This window comes from Panthera onca, chromosome A1 (genome assembly GCF_046562875.1).
Source record: "Panthera onca isolate mPanOnc1 chromosome A1, mPanOnc1 haplotype 2, whole genome shotgun sequence".
NCBI lineage: Eukaryota > Metazoa > Chordata > Mammalia > Carnivora > Felidae > Panthera > Panthera onca.
Genome location: NC_138339.1, coordinates 185,316,619 through 185,331,591, shown reverse-complemented (window position 1 = coordinate 185,331,591; position 14,973 = coordinate 185,316,619). Strand labels below are relative to the sequence as shown.

At 34.3% G+C, this 14,973-nt stretch overlaps 1 long non-coding RNA gene across 1 annotated transcript in view; it reads left to right on the top strand.

Annotated features, from left to right (window-relative positions):
- LOC132680273 (uncharacterized) overlaps positions 1–13,442 on the top strand; it is a 49,342-nt gene extending 35,900 nt beyond the window's left edge. The window contains exons 2-3 of the long non-coding RNA XR_009610602.2: positions 3,957–4,003; positions 13,274–13,442. This is a non-coding gene — a long non-coding RNA (uncharacterized LOC132680273). The remainder of the gene's footprint in view (positions 1–3,956; positions 4,004–13,273) is intronic.
- The last annotated feature ends 1,531 nt before the right edge of the window (positions 13,443–14,973 follow it).

Sequence of the window (14,973 nt, the reverse complement as noted above, 5' to 3'; positions counted from 1 at the left end):
TAGGCTTCCCTTAGAGGGATCATTAGAACACAAGTTGACATTCATTAGTATTTAAAAGATGAACAACATAATACATTTTCTTTGTGTTCAACAATCTGGTATTATTTACTTCAATATGCAAACTAAATCACAGCAAAAAATAAATACATGACTATACTTTTCTATGTTCTAGATTTAACAGTGCAAATATGGCTCTACTGGGCTTAACCCTATATTAAAATGATTTGATAGTTTAGCCAGAGCATCATATTCTGAGGACATAAATATAATTCATCTAATTCTGAGTTTGTTATTAGATTGTAGTTCTTGTGAAAGGAAGTGACATTATTTGACCTCACAATAGGTACATTAGGGATGAATGTTCCATTTGAGCTTGTATTGTTCTGATAATTTATATTTAACTTTAGTAAGTGATTCCTTAATCCTTTAAAAATATTGGCTATCCCCCTTGCAGGGAAAAAATAAAAGTATACTATATATCAAACCTATATTCTTGAGAAAAAGCCAACAGGCAATTTCTTTTGGTAATGTTAAATACAGTGATGTGGGAAAGAAAAAAAAATTAAAAATGTATAGTTACCACACAAAGTTTGCAAGGTTTCTTAATTTTAAACACAGTTTAGCTAACAAGCTGCACAAAGAAATATTGAACACAATATCAAAATTGTTTAGTGTTATTTCTTAAACAAGGGCGGTTTTGAATATTTCAAATGTTTTTGACTTCCACCATTATTTTTTTAATCAGTAAAAAATTAAAATTTTCAATTTTTTAAAGTAAATACTTTTTCAACATATAGTCCTGTGAGCTTGTACACATAAATACAATAAACACTACAAAAACAGGATACAGAATAATTCCAACACTCCAAATAATTCTGTGGTGTTCCTTTATATTCATATCTTTTTTCCACTCCTAATCCATGGCAACTAGTCTGTTTGTAGTTACCCTATTTTTTACTTTTCCAGAATGTCACAGATATGGAATGAGGCAGTAATCAGTCTTTTGAGACTGGGTTCTTCTATTTAGCATAATTCATTTGTGATCTGTGTTGTTGCATAAAGCATTAGTTCATTTCTCTTTATTGCTAACTAATATTCCATAGTGTGACTATATCACAGTTTCTCCATTTACCATCTGGGTGGTTTTCAGGGAAAGTGTGATTATTGACAGTATACACATTTGCATACAAGCTTTTATTTGAATCTGAGTTTTTATTTGTGTAGCATAATCATCTGGAAGTATGATTGTTGGAACATAAGTGTATGTTTCAGTTTTCCAATGTGGTTGTACCCTCAGGAGCGATATCTGTGTGATCCCATTGCTTCATGGGCTAGCCTACAGTTGGTTTTCTCAGTGTTTTTAATTGTAGCTATTCTAATAGGTGTTTACTGGTCTCTCACCATGGTTTTGATTTTTATTTCCCTAATGACAAATTATGTTCAGCATCTTTTCATGTGCATTTTTTTGATACACATTTTTTCATTGGTGGAGTGTCTAGTTACATCATTTGCAAATTTTTGTAGGGTTGTTTTACTTACTGTTGAGTTTTTTTTTTAATTCTTTATACATTCTGAAAGCAAATTATTTGCTATGTGGTTTGTAAGTTTTTTTTTCCCAGTCCCTGGGTTGTCTATATAATCTCTTAACTTTGTCTTTCACAGAAAAAATATTTTCATTTTTTATGAAATTAAATTTATCATGTTTTTTTTTCTTTTTATGCACCCTGTTTTTGATATTAATTCTAAGAAAACTTTATCCTATGCAGGGTCACAAATGTTCTCTGAAGTGTTTTTATATTTACATCTGTGACACATTTTGAGTTATTTTATATGGTATAAAGCATAAGTCAAGCTGTTTCTCCTTCTCTTTTCTTCTTTTTCTTCCTTTTCATTATTATTATCTGCATATTAATCTTCATCTTCTTTTAAAATATGGAGGTCCTGTTGTTCCAACACCATTTGTTGAAAGACCATCCTTTCTTCGTTAGGTTACCCTGGACTTTTTGTCAAAAATCTGTTAACCTTGTTTGTGTGGGTCTATTTCTGTATTTTCTGTTCTGTTTGATTTGTCTTCCTGTTTATCTTTTTAACATTTTACTAGCTTGAGTAATGTAACTTTATAACAACTCTTAATATCAGGTAATGTGTGCAGTAAATTTGCTAAGGGCTGCCTTAATGATGTACCACAAACTGTAGGGCTTGAACAACAGAAATTTATTGTCTCACAGTTCTGGAGGCTAGATATCTGAAATCAAAACAGGGTTAAATGCAGTAAAGGCTGTGAGGACAGGATCCATTACAGGTTTCTCTCCTTGGCTTGTAGATAGTTTTCTCCTGGTGTCTTCATATCATTTTCCCTTTAGGTATTTTCTGTCTCTGTGTCCACATTTCCTCTGTATATAAAGGACACCCAGTCATGCTGGCTTGAGCCCAGCCTAATGACCTCATTTTAACTTGGTTGCCTCTGTAAAGTTTCTATTTCCAATTAAGGTCATATTCTGAGGTACTGAGGGGGTTAGGACTTCAACATATGTATATATATTTTTTGGAGGTAGAGGAAGCAGTATTCAACCCATAACACTTTGAATACACCAACTCTGTTCTTTCACACTTACTTTTAGATAATCTAGTTACATTTACTTACACAACTTTTGGGGATCAACTTATCTATTTCGACAAAGAATCATACTGTGATTTACATTGGGATTACATTGTCTACCGATCAATTTAGAATATTTGACGTCTTAACTATAATGAGTCTTTCAGATTCATTAACATGATATTTCCTTACATTTATTTCCATTTGTTGAGATATTATATCAGTAATTTGCAAATTTCAGCGTACAGATTTTAGACATATTTGATTTGATTTAAAACTTTCTTTTGGAGGGGAAGCTAGGTAAAATGATGATACTTTAGTTTTCATTGTTCATTGCTAATGAACAGAAGTATGATAGATTTTTTTCTATATTGATCCTATGCCTTTGTGACATTGTTCAACTTATTTACTAATGCTGAGAGAGTTTGTTGTTGTTTAATAGGTGCCTTGGGATTTTCTATATTGACAATCATGTTGTCTGTAAATAGGATTTTTATTTATTCCTTTAAAATCTAAGCACTGTTAAATTCTTCTTCTCGACTTATTGTAAATGCCAGAACTTTCAGTGTGATAGTAAATAAGGGTGATGAGAGTTAGCATCCTTGCCAATAGAGGAAAATTATTTTGTTTATTACCATTAGGTATGATGTTAGTTATATCGATTATTTGTAGCTGTTTTTTATTGAATAAATTTCTATAGATTATTTGTAGCTATTTTTTATTGAATAAGTTTATTTTTACTTCTTAGTAAAATTTTTAACATCAAAGAATATTGTGTTTATCAAATATATTTTCTCCATTTGTTAATATAATTATCTTTATTTTTTTAACATGAGTCATTTTGTGTCATGAAATACATTAATTTTTGAGTATTGAACCAACTTTGCATTGGTGAGATAGATTATACATGATTGTGATGTATTATTATTATTATTATTATTATTATATATTGCAGGGTTCAAATTGTTGATACACTGTTGAAGATTTTTGCATCCATATTTATGTTGGATATTAGTTTTATTTTCTTGTGTTACCTTTGTGTTATTTCAGGATAGAGTTAATGATGGACTCATTAAACTGAGTTGGCAGTTTTTATCTTCTTTGAAGAGATTGTGAGGAATTGTTATTTCATTCTTATAAATGCTTAGTAGAAATTACCAGTGAAACCATATACTCCTGAAGTTTTTCTTTCTGAAGATTTGAAACTACTAATTTATTTTTTTAATACCTGGATGAATATTTAGAATATATATTTCTTTTTGAATAATACTTGAAAATGTGTGTTTTTAGGGGATTTTTTCATTTCATCTAAGTTGTTCAACATAAAGTTGTTTTTGTTTCCTTATTATATTTTCAGTGTCGGAGGAGTGAATAATGATGCCCCAGATTTCATTCCTGAATTTGGTAAAATGAATCTTTTCTCTTTTTCCTCTGTCAGTTTAGCTAAAATACTAAAATGTTAATTAAAATTGGGGTGCCTGGGTGGATTAGTTGGTTGAGTGTACAATTCTTGTTTTTGGCTTAGGTCATGATCTAACAGTTCATGTGTTCGGGCCCTGCATTGGACTCTGCACTAATAGCACAGAGCCTGCCTGGGATTCTGTCTCTCACTATCTTTCTGCCCCTTACCCACTCACTATCTGTCTCTTTCTCTCAAAAATAAAATAAACATGAAAAAATATAAATTATTTAAGACTTGTTACAACAAGCTTCTGAATCAATAAAATCTTAATCATAGAACCGATAAAATTGCCGATAAATACTTGAAGAACTATTATTAAACATTTATACATATAAAATTTAAGTTGAAACATTATTTTCATCTATGCATATATAAACATTTTTAAATTCCATTGTTTGTGAAAGTGGAGGCTCTTATATTGAAAACATATATAAAGCAATTTTTTTTTTTTAGAAAGAGAGTAGGGGAGGGGCAGAGGGAGAGGGAGAGAGAGAATTTTAAGCAGGCTTCATGCTCAGTGCAGAGCCTGATGCAGGGCTTGATCTCATGACCCTGATATCATGGCCTGAGCTGAAATCAAGAGTCAGATGCTTAACTGACTGAGCCACCGAGGTGCCCCAAAGCAGTGTTTTATTTTTTATTTTTTTATTTTTTATTTTTTCAATATATGAAATTTATTGTCAAATTGGTTTCCATACAACACCCAGTGCTCATCCCAAAAGGTGCCCTCCTCAATACCCATCACCCACCTTCCCCTCCCTCCCACCCCCCATCAACCCTCAGTTTGTTCTCAGTTTTTAAGAGTCCCTTATGCTTTGGCTCTCTCCCACTCTAACCTCCTTTTTTTCTTTTTTTTCCCCTTTCCCTCCCTCATGGGTTTCTGTTAAGTTTCTCAGGATCCACATAAGAGTGAAAACATATGGTATCTGTCTTTCTTTGTATGGCTTATTTCACTTAGCATAACACTCTCCAGTTCCATCCACGTTGCTACAAAGGGCCATATTTCATTCTTTCTTATTGCCACGTAGTACTCCATTGTGTATATAAACCACAATTTCTTTATCCATTCATCAGTTGATGGACATTTAGGCTCTTTCCATAATTTGGCTATTGTTGAGAGTGCTGCTATAAACATTGGGATACAAGTGCCCCTATGCATCAGTACTCCTGTATCCCTTGGGTAAATTCCTAGCAGTGCTACTGCTGGGTCATAGGGTAGGTCTATTTTTAATTTTCTGAGGAACCTCCACACTGCTTTCCAGAGTGGCTACACCAATTTGCATTCCCACCAACAGTGCAAGAGGGTTCCCGTTTCTCCACATCCTCTCCAGCATCTATAGTCTCCTGATTTGTTCATTTTGGCCACTCTGACTGGCGTAAGGTGATATCTGAGTGTGGTTTTGATTTGTATTTCCCTGATGAGGAGCGACGTTGAACATCTTTTCATGTGCCTGTTGGCCCTCTGGATGTCTTCTTCTTTTTTTTTTTTAATGTTTATTTATTTTTGAGAAGAGAGAGACAGAGCATGAACGGGGGAGGGTCAGAGAGAGGGAGACATAGAATCTGAAACAGGCTCCAGGCTCTGAGCTGTCAGCACAGAGCCCGACACGGGGCTGGAACCCACGGACTGCAAGACCATGACCTGAGCTGAAGTCGGCTGCTTTAACTGACTGAGCCAACCCACCACCCCTGGATGTCTTCTTTAGAGAAGTGTCTATTCATGTTTTCTGCCCATTTCTTCACTGGGTTATTTGTTTTTTGGGTGTGGAGTTTGGTGAGCTCTTTATAGATTTTGGACACTAGCCCTTTGTCCGATATGTCATTTGCAAATATCTTTTCCCATTCCGTCGGTTGCCTTTTAGTTTTGTTGGTTGTTTCCTTTGCTGTGCAGAAGCATTTTATCTTCATAAGGTCCCAGTAGTTCATTTTTGCTTTTAATTCCCTTGCCTTCGGGGATGTGTCAAGTAAGAAATTGCTACGGCTGAGGTCAGAGAGGTCTTTTCCCCAAAGCAGTGTTTTAAATATGCTGATCAGTTAATTCTACAATTTCACTTTTATCATTTATTAAAAAATGTTTTTAATGTTTATTTTTGAGAGATAGAAACAGAGTGCAAGTGGGGGAGGGGCAGAGAGAGAAGGAGACACAGAATCTAAACAGGCTCCAGGCTCTGAGCTGTCAGCACAGAATCTGAAGTGGGGCTCGAACTTGGGACCAGCGAGATTATGACCTATGCTGAAGTCGGACACTTAACTGACTGAGCCACCCAGGTACCCCCAATTCCACTTCTTGTAATCAATTTTAAGGAAGCCTTAGAAATATTTATGCATCAGTAACTTTGTATTAGTATTATTTTGAGAGAAAAATTTTTAAGAAACTAAAAATTAAGCTCTAGGGAAAGCTTAGCATAGGAAAGAATATTTTGTATAATGGTTTTGTTGTGTCAATTTAGCAAGGATGAATTATAGTTCATAGAACTCTCTCTCTCTCTTTTTTTTTTTTTTAATTCTTCTGGTGAGAGTGGCCACAAAGGAGATTCTCAAAGGATCTGGAAGGTAGAAAAGGAGCATCCATTTTGTGGCTCACATAACGTTGTTGCTGATTACCTGCTTGGTATGAAACATACCTGGGATCACAGATACCCTTTCTTGGAGTTAAACTTTTCATTTTAATGCTTAAATTGCTTCAAAATCCAGATCATGGTAAAATAAGGATGTCTGTAAAATACAATACATTAAATTACCCCAAGTTATCAAAAATTATATGATATTTCAGTTATAAGAAATTTATTATACTAATAACAAAATTAAAAAGGTAACAATAATTTCCTAAGATACAGTTTATTCTATATAGCTGGTGTCCAGAGGTTTAGGATTCAGAGCGGCAGCTGGAAATCAACTCTCCAATTTGTTTCTGGATGACTTGGTAATAAAGCAACCCACAGTACCACTCTGACATCTGATATATCACACAATGACCAAGATAACTAGAGCTCTGGAAATAGTAAACAGAAGAGTGGTTTCTGTTGGGGGTGGGGGGGGGCAGGATTTTAAGGAAAATGCAGGTGGCTTAGAACATAGAAAGTTTGACAAATTAAATTTAATACATAAGTGTTCATTGTTCACTTGATATCCAAACAAAGTATATGTGGTGAGTCAGTCACTCTTGACATAGCCTCAGTATGGCTTATAGTTACTCTGTCTTCCTCTGGGTCCCTCTTCAGCTTCCTGACTCCTGGATTGGGTATGTGGGTTTAGATTCATTAGGAAGTTCCCTGGAGTCTGCAACACTCTTTTTACCAAGGTTATAGAACAGACACAGGTTTCAATCTATCCTCATACAGTTCATGCTTAGGACTGCAGCTTGCTCATGATCTCTTTCTGAGTACATGCCTGTCTCCATTATCAGACACAAAGCCAATTGCCTTGCAGACCTTGATGATCCACATCTCACATTTCGTAAGCCAACTCACCATAAAAGATAGATAAATGATACATACAAACATACATATATAGGAATCTAGATATACATTTATTGATAACATCTCCTACTGGCTCTGTCTCTGTGGTTGAATGCTGATTGATATATTATCCAAGCAATGATATTTTTATTTATTTTATTTTATTTTTTAATTAGGCTTAACACCCAGCACAGAGCCCAACGTGGAGCTTGAGTTCACGACCGTGAGATCAAGAGTCAGGCACTCAACCGATTAAGCTATCCAGGTGCCCCACAAGCAATATTTTCAAAGGAATGTTACTGATAAAATACTTAGAATATAGCAGGAAAAGTGTCATATGAAGGATGATTCCTGAAGGATCTAGAGCCAATTTGAGGAAATTAAATTTAGCACAATGTTAGGAGTATTTGCTTTGGGTTGAATAATGCCCTGCTCAAATTCCTATGTTGAAATCCTAACCAATCCCTTTTGTACCTCAGAATTAGACCTTATTTGGTGATAGAGTCTTTGCAGATGTAATCTAGTTAAAATGAGGTCATTAGGATGGACCTTATAAAAAAGGGAAGTTTGAAGACAACATACACAGTGAGAATGCTGTGTGAATCTCAAGGCAGAGATTTGGGTGATGCATCTATCAGCCAAGAAAGACCAAAAAAATGGCCAGCCAGTTACCTGAAAAAGAGTGAGGCAAAGAATACATTGTTCTTCACGGTTCTCAGAAGAAATCAACCTGCTTAATCCCTGATTTCTACTTCAGAACTGTGAAACAATAAATTTCTGTTGTTTAAACCATGGTACCTTGTTAAGGCAGCTCTAGCAAACAAAACTTTATGGATTCTTAAATTATACTTTTGAAACAGTTTTTTTGCTAAGTGTATTTCAAGGAGCACAGTTTTATTTTACAGTTTCAAGAATGAAAGTAATGTTGATTGACTTGATGTTTTAAGTGCTGCTAGAAAACAATAGAATTCTGGCAAATATTTGATAGTGGAGAATTTGTTATTTTCCTGAAAGAGAATTTTTCACAGCATTGGCATATTCATATAAACAAAGTGTGGGCCCCTACATAATTCACTTTAAGCAGAGTATATTTAGTAATGTCATAAAATATTGACATTTAAGTCAATTATTTGTTCTTTGTTTCCTCTAGTTAGGCCCCTTTGTTTTGTACTACTTTTGCTGCCATGCTAAAATTACCTACATTGTTATGATTTCTTATTAAATGACAAGACGTTTTAAAACACTTCTGTTCTGCACACCTTTAAGGAAGGCATGAAACTTTTTGTCAGATTTGTTGTTAGTAGTAAGCATTATCGGGCCTCTAGATTGGCTTGCTTTTTTGTATGTTTGTTCTCATTTTTGCTTTTTGATACTTTATGAATCTTATTCAAGGTGTGTGTTTGTGTTTCTAGAATTCTGATCCTCAAATCCAGGTTCTCTCTGCTTCGAATATTAAGTTAGATCTCTGAAAGTTACACTTTAGGTATGTTGCTCCAAATTTGTCCATAACAATAACTTGTGTCTAATAAGTTCTGGTTTACTCTCTGCTTTGATTATGAAGATAATCTGTAGGAGGTCTAACAACTGTCTGATGATGACTGTTTTGTAAGGAATATAATTATGTTACTTGAAAAGCTTTTGTTTTTCCTTCTGATGATCAAGTCTGGTGCAGACACAGAATAACAGCACAGAGAGATGTATAACGTGAAGATGTATTATGCTCACATGTCCTAGAAGAGGAAGGTACTGCATTCCCAGAGGACCAAATGGAGGGTACCCAAAACCCTAAGCATAGTCTGAGTGCAAGAGACAGCAAGAGAGAACGAGAATGAAAGAGACAGAGAGGGCTAAAAAACCGATAGGCGACAGCTATCATTGGGGGTCGAGGGTGGAATGACACTGTAGCATGTGGACAGCATGCTTGTTGGTTGATTAAATGTACCTGCCCCAACAGGAAGGAGCTGTCTTTGGGGAAAATAGAAATGTCATCATGAGGCTTATTGCTTGGTACAAATGTTTAATCTGTTGAGTGTGGAGCAGACTCAGTGAAATTAGGTGAAGAGTCAAAGAGAAGTGGGCAGGGGAGAGACATTGAGGAAACATTTTACCCTTATATGACAGTGACAAAGTTCAAGGCCTTTGCATATACCATCAACTTAAAATAAGGTAATGTGGTGTAGGCTTTAAATCTAGTGACTGGTGTTCTTATAAGGAAAGAGGGATTTGCACATACAGTGACATACATACACACTGATAGAAGATTGCTATGAAAAAAGTGAGAAATTAGAGGGCTGCAGCTATAAGCAAAGGAATGTCAAGGATTGCCAGCAACCACCAGAAGCTAAGAAAAGGAAGGACCAACAGAGCATTCTACTCATGAAGTACAGGGAACTGTGAACCTTGCTTGAAGCCATTCTGAGCTGGTGTGCAGATTTTTTCTAGATTCCAATGAAAAGCAAACCCCTGGGTTGTGCCTCCAAGTAGAGATTGAGATAAGGCTATTCTTTGAATGGGGAAGTTCCTCCTGGGAACTTTATAGAGATTTAGAAATCCCTGAAGGTTGGCTATGGAATTCCAGAGCAAGCCTATGTATGGTCCAGGAGATTCCATTCACAAGTCCCAGCACTAAGAAGGAAGACACGGTAGTGTCCCTCAGAATTTCTTCTCAATGCCTGTGGCTCCTTGTGTATCCTCATGGTGATGGTGGATTCCCCTGAGCCATGAACAGCATGAAGCTTGGAAAAGAAAAAGTGTGAGAGCAAGCCAGGCTGCTAATACTCAACTGGACCTTCTGAAGCACTCAGTGGTATTATTTTTGCAGCTACATTTCCTTTGGTTTTAAAAAAAAACAGAGTCTGGTGTTTCATTATAAAAAATATACGGCATGGGGGTGCTTGGGTAGCTCAGTTGGGTAAGCATCTGACTCTTGATTTCAGCTTAGGTCATGATTTCACAGTTTGTGAAATAGAGGCTCACGTTGGGTTCTGTGCTGTCAGCTGCTTGGGATTCTCTCTCTCTCTCTCTCTGTCTCTCTCTGTCTCTCTCTGTCTCTCTGTCTCTTTCTCTCTCTCAAAAACATTTAAGAAAAAAGGCGGAAGAGTCAAGAACCATTTCAGTTTGACAGTTAAGGATAATTTATACTACAAAGGATAAGGGAAAAAAGTTAAAAATGGTGTTAAATTTAGTTAATTCATAGAAAGGGATGTTAATAGAGATAATGTCAAGTTACTCAATTTTTTTTTTTTGGTTATGTAAGAAGAATAATCATTAGGTAAAATTGATTGACGTGAATTTAAAAAACAAAATGGAAATGGAGACAGCCCATGAATAAAATCAAAGTGTAAGAATGCTGACCACAAAAAGATCTTATTAATATGGAAGCTGAAAGTTGATTGATATTGCTTTATGCTCACAGTGTTGAAAACATGAACTATAAGGTGTCTTTGCAAATGTGCTTCTGTTCGTTTCTTAGGTTTAGTTATAAAAGCAAAAATAATTGTAGGCATAGTACGATTTTGTAAATGAATGGCTTTTATTGAACTATGAAGAATCTCTGAATACCATAGCCAGTCCTATCTTGAATAGGATACTTAAAGACCCAATCATATGCCCATGAATGCTTGAAATTTTACTGGACAATTGAGAATTAATCCTTGACTACTTTGGCTTCCACTTTCTTATTCATTAGAATAAAGATAACAAAAGTGAAAGAATGAGTCTATCAATATATGTGTGCAAATGTGTGTACATATATCCACATCCACAAATTCATTTCAAAATATGAAACAGTGAATTAAGTTGTGTTGTATTCACAATGGTAAGATCTTTGTACATAAAGGGGTCACATTTGCTTGACAGACACAAATACAAATTAAAAAACCCGTAGAGACAAATGCATTAACAAAAGTATGTTCAGTGTTCTATTATAATGTAAAGAGGGCTCAGATCTCTTTTGGGGGTCAATTAGGAAATTTTCACCATGGCAGAGCAAATGATTTGAACACATATCTGCTTGCTTTCAATCTGTCTGTTCTTCTGGATTCCTTAAGTACAGAAGCCATGCCTCTTCTGTCTATTATACTCAGTGTGTGTACTGACCTGTCAAATAGCTATTCAGTATTTATGATGTAGGTGAATAAATCATCTAAAAGGAATTTGTAGTATATTGGAATGTGGCCTCCTATAATTTCGTTTTTTTTAATTAAGTTTTTCTCACTAACTTCTGAATCAGTTGAAGCTTTTATTACTATGTACTATGATTATAGCAGGAAGTCCTCTTGTTATTTCTCTTTTATCTGCTGTACAATAGCTGTTTTTACTGCATACATAATGTAAAAAATTGGTTTAGGTGATAGGCTATTAATGTACTACATTTTACATTTCCTAATATATATCACACTATGTTTTCCCTGAATCCCTTAATTCTAACCAAATAGCTTTTCTCGTTTTCCCAGTTCAAAGCTACATATATTTATTTCTCTCGAACATTTTTCATTAACGTTCCTTTTTTTTTTAAATTGTGTTTTGTTTTTTTACTCACCAAAATTCCTCCTGTCTGTCAAGAACTGGTTAAGGTCTTGCTTCCAGAAAAACCTTCCTCAACATGCTCTAGTGATCCAATTCTTAAACTTACCAAATTCTCAAAATTTCTCTATCACTGGTAGTTTATACCATTTACTTTATCATCTACTGTGTTGGATAATGATCTTCTTAACCGTAGGGCCTATATCCTCCACCAAAATGTTCTCAACACAAATAAGGGATTTTTATTTGTATAACATAAAGTCTTAAGGTATTTAATTAAATAGTATTGAACTGCTTGAGCTAAAATTTGAATTTTTAAGTTAATGAAAGAACTTAAAATATCATGCAACCTTAAAGCCCATCATCTGTACTTTTATGGGAGAAAGCAAGAACTTTCATGGGCAACACATATCAGATTTCTTCTCACACATAAAGTTTAAGATGTCCTTAATTGTACTAAAAGGATTAAAGATTTTACTTTACTTTGAAGTATAGATTTTACAGGCTCACTCATGGCCTGTTCATATTCCTAAAGGGTATTTTACAAATATGTATTAAATGAATCAATTATTTTATATTTTCTAGTTTTAAGAGCTAGGGCATCTTTAGTGCAAATTATTTATTAAAATTGGTCATTTTTGAACTACATTTCAATAGTATATTGATTCAAAATAGTAACTAGACAAATCAGTCATCCAAAGTGCTAAAAACATTTCTTTTACCTTAATTAGACAGGAGAATTACAAAATGTTGGACTTCTATGACAACATGTCTAATATGTCAACACTGACATTTCTTTGGACTTTGTGTTTGATGATCAAACAAAATATTTTCAATATTAAATACATAATCTTTGACTTTAAAATTTAACTGGTAGCATTTATGATTGTATAAGTGGTAAATAAAAGAATTTTTTAAAGTAGTTCAGAAAATTCTTCCACAATCACACTATTTTTAGTCAAAATCTCACTATTAATGAAAAATCAGGTGATTTTTGATAACTACAAGGTAGTGGTTTTCATATTTTCAAAAGCAAAATACTTCAGATAAAATTACTCTGAAGCCTTTGTTATAAAATAGTTGATATTCTGGTCAATAGCATGGGGAAAAACTGTTATTAATTTAATACCTTAAGTTTATTTAGAATTTCAAAATTCTGTTAAAAGTTAAAAGAAATTAATTTTTAATAAAAACTATACTAAAATTTTTTTTAATGTTTATATTAGAGAGAGAGAAAATGTGTGAATGGAGGAGGGGCAGAGAGGGATGGAGACAGAATCTGAAGCAGGCTCCTGCTCTGAGCTGTCAGCACAGATACCAATGGTGTGGCTTGAACTTTTGAACCACAAGATCATGACTTGGGCTGAAAATGGATGCTTAACTGACTGAGCCACCCAGGCACCCCTAAAAACTACTATATTAAAAATAATAATAAACAATAATAATAAAACAAAAACTATTATATTAATGTAAACCTTGTGTTTATTTTATTGTATAAGTATTGTATATATCATATACAAGTATTTCCAGAAAAAATTCAGTGTTAAATACATTTTGTTACTTAATGCATAAGTATTTTGTATTATTCTGTTTCTTATTTTAATATATAAAGTTATCTTAAATGTTGCAGGCTTGCATGTTACTGTGCATTTATCCATTCACTTTATTTTATTAGTATATATGCACGTTTATGAAAAGTGGCAAATACTCAAAATTTTCCATGTATATTATTTTATATTTAGTTATTTTTGAGTATAGTTGACAATGTTACATTAGTTTCTTTTTGTAAAGTGTAAACTTTTACTTATCTATTTTTCAAGTTTCTATTAAAATTCTACTTAGTTAACATATAGTGTAATGCTAGTTTCAGGAGTAGAATTTAGTGATTCATCACTTACATATAGCACACAGTGCTCATCAAAACAAGTGCCCTCCTTAATACCCATCACCTTTTAACCCATTCACCTGTCCACCTCCCTTTTAGCAATCTTCGGATGTCCTTTGTAGTTAAGAGTCTGTTTTATGGTTTGCCTCTCTCTTTTTTTCCCCACTCTGTTCATCTTTGTTTCTTAAATACCACATATGAGTGGAATCATTTGGTATTTGTCTTTCTCTCACTGTCTTATTTCACTTAGCATAATATACTCTAGTCATATCATTGCAAATGGCAAGATTTCATTCTCTTTTATGGCTGAATAATAGTCCATTGTATGTATATACCACAGCTTCTTTATCAGTTCATTAGTCTGTGGACATTTGGGCTCTTTCCATAATTTGGCCATTGTTGATAATGCTGCCATAAACAACAGGGTGCATGTATCCTTTTGAATCATTATTTTTGTATTCTTTGAGTAACTACCTAGTAGTACAATTGCTGGGTCCTAGGGTAGTTCTATATGTAACTTTGTGAGGAACCTCCATAGTGTAATTTCAGAGTGGCTGCACCAATTTGCATTCCCACCAACAGCCTGAGAGGGTTTCTCTTTCTTCACATCCTCACCAACATCTGTTGTTTCCTATGTTGTTAATTTTAGCCGTTCTAACAGGTAGGAGATGATATCTCACTATAGTTTTGGTTTGTATTTCTCTGATGATGAATGATGTTGAGCATCTTTTCAGGTGTCTGTTAGTCATCTGGACGTCCTCTTTGGAAAAAAATCTATTCATGTCTTCTCCCATTTCTTAACTGGATTATTTATTCTTTGGATTTTGAGTTTGGTAAGTTTTTGATAGATTTTTGGATACTGGCCCTTTATCAGACAGTAAAGATTTACTCGCCTGTCCAGTAGTTAAGAGATGATGGAACCCAGGCAGATGAAGGTAAGTTTTAGTGTTTGTAGCCTCTAGACTTTATCCAGTTTTATAATATGTGGCTGAAAGGCCAAGTATGCCTTATATCAGCCTCCTGAGGCTATTTCAGTGTTTCTAAA